Consider the following 6842-nt stretch of genomic DNA (forward strand, 5'->3'; position numbering starts at 1 on the left):
CTACCTTAGTGTGCAGAAGCTAGGATCAGTCACGAGCTCTTTACATCGCAAACTAAAGACTCAACTGATCGCACAAACTGAATCAGTCTAACTGTTACGTCAATTGAGCAGGCCAGCTGATTGTCCAGTTGATAGGTGGTTCAGCAGGAGAACCTCAGAAGCCTGGCCAGCCGAAGGAGTGTTCAACTGATGAAGAAACCCAGCAGATCAGTTCAACTGAACGAGAGTGAAATTAGTTCAACTGACGACTCAACTGATTTCACCAGCCCAACTGAATATCAGTTCAGCTGACCAGTTCGGAGCATCAGTCAGAATCCTTCAGTTGTAGATGAAGACAAACTCTTTCAGTGGATTCCAGCTGTACGCGAAGGTACAAAGCCATTGTCCAATCAAATAACAATAAATGGACGTTGCATCATAGCATTAAAGACAAAAACGTTTCAGAAGGGCAGTCGGAAAGTCGAAACACAAAGTCCAAGAAACGAATTCAATATGCAACGGGTACAATAAATGAGTCGCACTGTACGTTCAGTTTTTCCGCCTATATCAAGAGAAGATCAGTGAAGACTCAACAGAGCGTGAGTAAAAAAAGAAGCCTCAACGCCAATAAGAGAGAAAAGAAAGGGCACGCACATTGCACATAAGCTTTCAGAAGCAATCAGCGCAGAGGGAACTCTTCATAGATATATCAGCTTAATTAAGAAGCTTATTTCCCTCAGTGTGTGAAAACACCCTTATTCAATTCTCACACACAGACTGTAACGTACAGTACTTTTTACTACTTAAATGCATCTTCATTGGTCCACATCTCTCGTCTCCTGAAATGCATCTTCATAGGTATTATCAAATTTATCATCATCTCCACTGTCACTGCAATTATCGAGTCCATGTATGCTCTGTTGAATTGCATTAATAGCAATTTCTTTCTTTTTTTTATTAAATTTCTCTCGTTCTTAGTATCTTGAAGATGTTTCCGGAACATCAATGATATTTCTTTTGGAGCTTTAGTGCATGACTCAACATTTCCAGCAACATGAGCAATATGTTGCTTTAATCTTGTAATTCCACCAGTTATAATTTTTCCACAAATTTTGCATTGTATTGTCTTTCTATCACCTCCGATGGATTTACCAAACTCCCAACCAATATCGTGTTTTGGAGTCATTGTTCATAGGATTTACTGATTTGCACTTTAAAATAAAGAAATTGATAAATTGCATCAAGAAGAAAGTGTAACTGATTTGCATTTTAAAATAATAAACCAAATATATAATAATGTATATATTTATTTAAATGCACAAAAATATAAGTAGAAAAAAATTGGTTGTTTTTTTCTCTTTTTCAGGAATGTTTGAATATGTTTTTAACAATTATATAATACAAATTTATAGTTGGATTAATATTTGAGCCAAACTATTATTAATAAAAGTCGTTGAGTCAATTTAGATGATATAATATTTATATTATATTTTAGAAAATATACTCATGTACACATAATTAAGTAATAAATTCACTACAATTTATATATATTTCAAGTTCAACTACATATATTCACACAAATCTAACGAAATATATTCGAATTAAGGAAAAATCAAACTGTAGTAATTTATTCACTACCATTTTGTATGAACATTAAGCACAACAAACACACACACACAAATATATATACACGTACACAACAAACCCAAAATTCAATATGAGCTAGACCATATATATTCAGGCAAAGTGAAGAAAAATAGGATAGTCAATAACAATACGAAATACGAAGTCTAAAATTTCAGACAATAATTAAAAATAAACAAATTGAGTTATATAAACTAAAAAAATTAAAGTCAGTGGTTGGCTTACCTATAACCGGCGGTGTACGGTGGCGGCGATGCAAGATTGTCCCTGCTGTGTAAAGCTGATGAAGTAAGAATGCCTTTTGTCTCTTTATTTACCAGAGATAATAGCTCAAAGAGTAACCATGGCGGCAAATGAACGAAGAAATAATCAATAAGATTGTAATTCAAAAGCAACCTCAGGAAACAGAAAATTGACAAAATAAGTGGTGCAAAATTACATGAAAATGGTGAAGCCTTTATACGTTCGCGTCTCGAAACGTTACGTGGAGAAGTTGAACTTTTCTGGGCAGTTGCACTTTTCTGCCAAAGCAGCTTCCAATAGAGGCGAAGCTGTTTTTATGCTGGCGGAGAGATGAGAGTTATCAAAGGGAGAAAGCTACCAGGCACCAGCTGCAATCCTTTAATTGTTTGGAGAAAAATTCAATGTATCTATAGGAAAGATACGTGCTTTAGGTCCTACAACGCATGATTGCATGTGCTACTATTTGGAGCATCATGCAACTGTGAACTGTCCAAAAAGCCACACAATGCATGAGCTCAAAATTGCATTATTTGTACTAGAAAGCAAAGATACGTGCATTAGGACCTACAATGCATGTGCTCAAAATTACACACAGATTTTTTGTTCTTGTTGCAGCTGTACAAATCCCTTCTGTTCCTTGCCGTTCCGCGTGTTTCTGTTCCCGTTTCGTCCAACCATGGCATCAATCAAGTCTAGTGAGTCTAAAGACTCAATATATATAAACTGGGAGTAACGAGTAATACGTAATAAAATCACATGCAACTTTAAAATAGAGCGTACGTACTTGAAACTTGAACTTGCATACTTAAAAGCTTGAACGTAACATACTTGAAACTTGTACATACATACATAAACATATACGTGCCATCATCATAAGAATTTTATTAAACATTCTTGCATACTTATACATACTTGAACATTAATAAACTTCATCATTTTGCGTAGAAGCATGTTTCAAAACAAGTGACCCATACATAATACGCCTGATTAGAATAAACAATAGTAATGGGCTGACAGGGAAAAATCCACTCCCGCATACATGTGATCCCCGTTCATGCTTTAACGGGTGGATTGGTTCCCGGTCATGCTTTACCGCTTGCCAATCTTGATCTAAACTCCTTCATGATTTAACGAGGTGGAGAGGTCCTCGGCCACGTTCACCGACTTCCAAACCCATTCATAAATTGGTCACAAGACATTTAGCATACCTCAAAAACTTAAAAATATTTTCTTTGCACGTCAAACATACTTACTTGGTGTTGATGGATTCGTTGGATCTCGCTTGGGGCCACTGCTGCACATGCTAATATGAGTTTCAATACTTATCTTGCATAGCTTAGACGTATAGTCATGCTCACACCCAAAAATGACTATTTCCTTATGACATTCTAAATCTTTCGGAGCTCGACCTCGTTTAATCATCGTACTAAACCATGACATAGAACCCAAAACAAATCTCAAAGAGGAACCTAAACTATTCCCAAACAGGAGGTACACGAACCCCGTGTCGGGGTCCGGCTCCTGTTCCGTGTAGGTACTGTAAAATGTGTCGTGCAGAAAAGGGAAGGCACGGACCCCGTGCCTAGGTCTGTGTTAGGGCCTGTGTAGACTCTGCAAAATGACACTTCGGAAGGAACAAAGGCACGGACCCCCCGTGTAAGGGTCCGTGTAGCCTCGGATAAAATCAACCTGCGGAAATTCTTATATTGTGCTAATTTCTCCCAACTGAACTGAATGGACTAAGAATCGATACCTCGAGACCCATCCTAGGATGCTATTACCTTGTTCCATACCCATACAAACACCCCCAAACAACAACATCCAACCTACGACACAATACAACTCAAAAACACGGAAATTGACACTAAATCGTTTCCTACGACTTCTAATGAATTCGAGTGCCTATCGACACTTACCGGCATACCAAATACCATCCCAACATCATTCTAAACATACATAAATGTAGCAACGATCACCCGTCATTCCCCAACGAAGCCTGCAACAATAAAACTTCAAGAACACATCAATAACATAAATTTTCAGAAAACGCAGTTTGAGCAGTCCCACGAAAATGATCATAACTCACTCAATTTTCATCCAAATATTTCGAATTTTATATCAAATCGAAGCTATCAAAAATTTCTATGTTTCATATGTTGAAAGTTTTCCCAAGATCTCGACCGAAAAATCGCAGTATTTAAAAGATCAGTAAAAACGAGATTTGAGATCCCAAAAATGGTTTCAAAAGTGATCCAAACATGATTGCTCAAACTTCTACACAACACACATGTATTTTCACGCATAAAAACATCACAACACATAATATGACTAGATCGACGCATGAAAAACAAAATATATATGCCTTTAAATCTTTAACGTTACTGAAACGACGATACCGAAGCGGGAAGGATGCGAGAGGCGATCCGGGACACTTGAGGATCGGTTTTCTTGCAATAAAATCAACAAAATTTTGCTGGAAGGTATAGAGGGAGGGTGCGGCTGCTCTTAGTTGGAGGAACCCTAGGTTTTCTCTTCTCCAAAAAAATAAAAATCTGAATTGAAATGTGTGTGTGTGTTGTGTGTGTTAAAACGTGTTTGTGTGTGTAGTCAAATTAGAGAAATAAATTGCTTAATTAGTAATTAATAATTAATTTAAAAATACTAACTCTCTCCTAATTATAATAAAATCTCTAAATTTAAAATAACTTGCACAAGTGTCAAAACTTTTAAAAGTTTAAAGATCATAAAATACTACATAAATAATTTGGATTTTAAAAATGATAAAACCAAATATATATTTAAAATGTCTCATCTTTAACTTAAAATAAAACACTACGTTTAGAATTGCCAAACTCGTCGCCGGTCTCTTCTCCTCGATCCCGTATCGGATAATCGCCTGAAACATGAAACTCGAAAAACTTTTAACGTGCATCACATAAACATAATTAATTTAAAATAATGCATTTAAATAAATCATGCATGGCTAAAAATCATTTTAAATTAAAATAAATGATTTAGCATTCAAATAAATACATGGATTTTACGTGTAGTGAACTTGGGCTCTACAGCGCCTCCCCCACTTATATAAATTTCATCCTCGAAATTAAATCTTACCAAACAACCTTGGGTAGCGAAGCCTCATATCTGCCTCTGTCTCCCAAGTGGCCTCCTCAACTGATTGGTTCAGCCACCGGACTTTGACCAGCTTGGTCACCTTGTTCCGAAGTCTCCGCTCCTGTCTATCTTGGATTTGGACAGGTCTTTCCTCATATGATAGATCTGGAGTCAACTGCAATGGCTCGTAGTTCAAAACATGCGAAAGATTAGCTAAGTACTTCCTCAGCATTGAGACATTGAACACATTGTGTACTCCGACCAGATTCGGCGGAAGGGCAACACGATAAACTAGTCTCCCAACTCTGTCAAGAATCTCGAACGGTCCAATAAACCTCGGACTCAGCTTGCCTCTTTTCCCAAATCTCATAACACCCTTCATAGGTGCTATCTTTACAAAAACGTGGTCTCCTACGGCAAACTCTAGATCCCTTCTCCTCTTTTCAGCATAGCTCTTCTGACGATTATGGGCGGTCTTCATCCTGTCTCGGATCTTGACCACCACATCTGCAGTCTGCTGAACTATTTCTGGACCAAGTTCTGCTCTTTCACCGACTTCATCCCAATGAATCGGCGATCTGCACTTCCTCCCATACAGTGCCTCATAGGGAGCCATATCAATAGAAGATTGGAAGCTGTTGTTTTAGGTAAACTCCACTAGAGGTAGCCTAGATTCCCAAGTCCCCTAGAAATCGAGCATACAGGCTCGCAATAGATCCTCCAAAATCTGAATCACTCGCTCAGACTGACCATCTATCTGCGGGTGAAAAGTTGTACTGAATAGCAACTTCGTCCCCATGGTTGCATGCAAACTCTTCCAAAAGGACGATGTAAACCTTGGGTCCGTGTCGGACACAATAGAAACTGGGATTCCATGCAATCGAACTATTTCCCTGATATAAAGCTCCGCATACTGCGTCACGGAGAAATTAGTCTTCACTGGCAAGAAGTGCGCTAACTTAGTAAGTCGATCCACTATAACCCAAATAGCATTGGATCCCCTGACTGACCTCGGCAACCCAACAACGAAGTCCATGGTGATATTCCCCCATTTCCACTCAAGGATAGGGAGCGGATTGAGCATTCCCGCTGGCCTCTGATGCTCTGCCTTCACCTGCTGACAAGTGAGACATTCAGACACAAACCGACGGATGTCTCTCTTCATACCTGGCCACCAATACAAAACCTGCAGATCCTTGTACATCTTGGTATCACCTCGATAAATGGAATACGGAGATGCATGTGCCTCTGTCAAAATATCATCTCTGATCAAATCAACACTAGGCACCCACATTCTACCTATGTATCTCACAATACCATCGGACACTGTATAGAGTACACTGCCCTTGGTTTCGTCTTTCAGCCTCCATTTCCGCAACTGCTCACCTGAAGGCTGAACTGTACGGATTTGGTCAAGCAACGAAGACTAAACTATCAGATTAGACAGCTTAGGAGCTCTGCCCTTAGGATAAACCTCTAACCCAAATCTCTGAATCTCTGACTGAAGAGATCTCTGTACTGACAGTTGTTCTACTACTGCAACTTTACGGCTCAAGGCATCTGCCACAATATTATCTTTCCCTGGATGGTAGTTAATTTCACAATCGTAGTCCTTTACCAACTCCAACCACCGTTTCTGTCTCATATTCAGCTCTTTCTGCGTGAAGAAATACTTGAGACTCTTGTGATTGGTAAATATCTGGCATTTCTCGCCGTACAAGTAGTGTCTCCAAATCTTCAAGGCAAAGACAACGGCGGCTAACTCAAGATCATGAGTCGGGTAGCATAAGCTATAACCCGACCACGCTGCATCAATACTGCTCCTAACCCGAGCTTAGATGCATCGGTGTATAACACAAAAT

General features: G+C 38.9%; 1 long non-coding RNA gene across 1 annotated transcript; it reads right to left on the minus strand.

Moving 5' to 3' along the window:
* Positions 1-816: 816 nt before the first annotated feature.
* On the minus strand, positions 817-2230 carry LOC142519469 (uncharacterized). The gene is made up of 3 exons (XR_012813771.1): positions 2063-2230; positions 1849-1930; positions 817-870 (listed from the first exon to the last, which is right to left on the minus strand). It is a non-coding gene; the product is annotated as an uncharacterized LOC142519469 (long non-coding RNA).
* Positions 2231-6842: the final 4612 nt, after the last annotated feature.

This window comes from Primulina tabacum, chromosome 11 (assembly GCF_025594145.1).
Source record: "Primulina tabacum isolate GXHZ01 chromosome 11, ASM2559414v2, whole genome shotgun sequence".
Classification (NCBI taxonomy): Eukaryota; Viridiplantae; Streptophyta; class Magnoliopsida; order Lamiales; family Gesneriaceae; genus Primulina; species Primulina tabacum.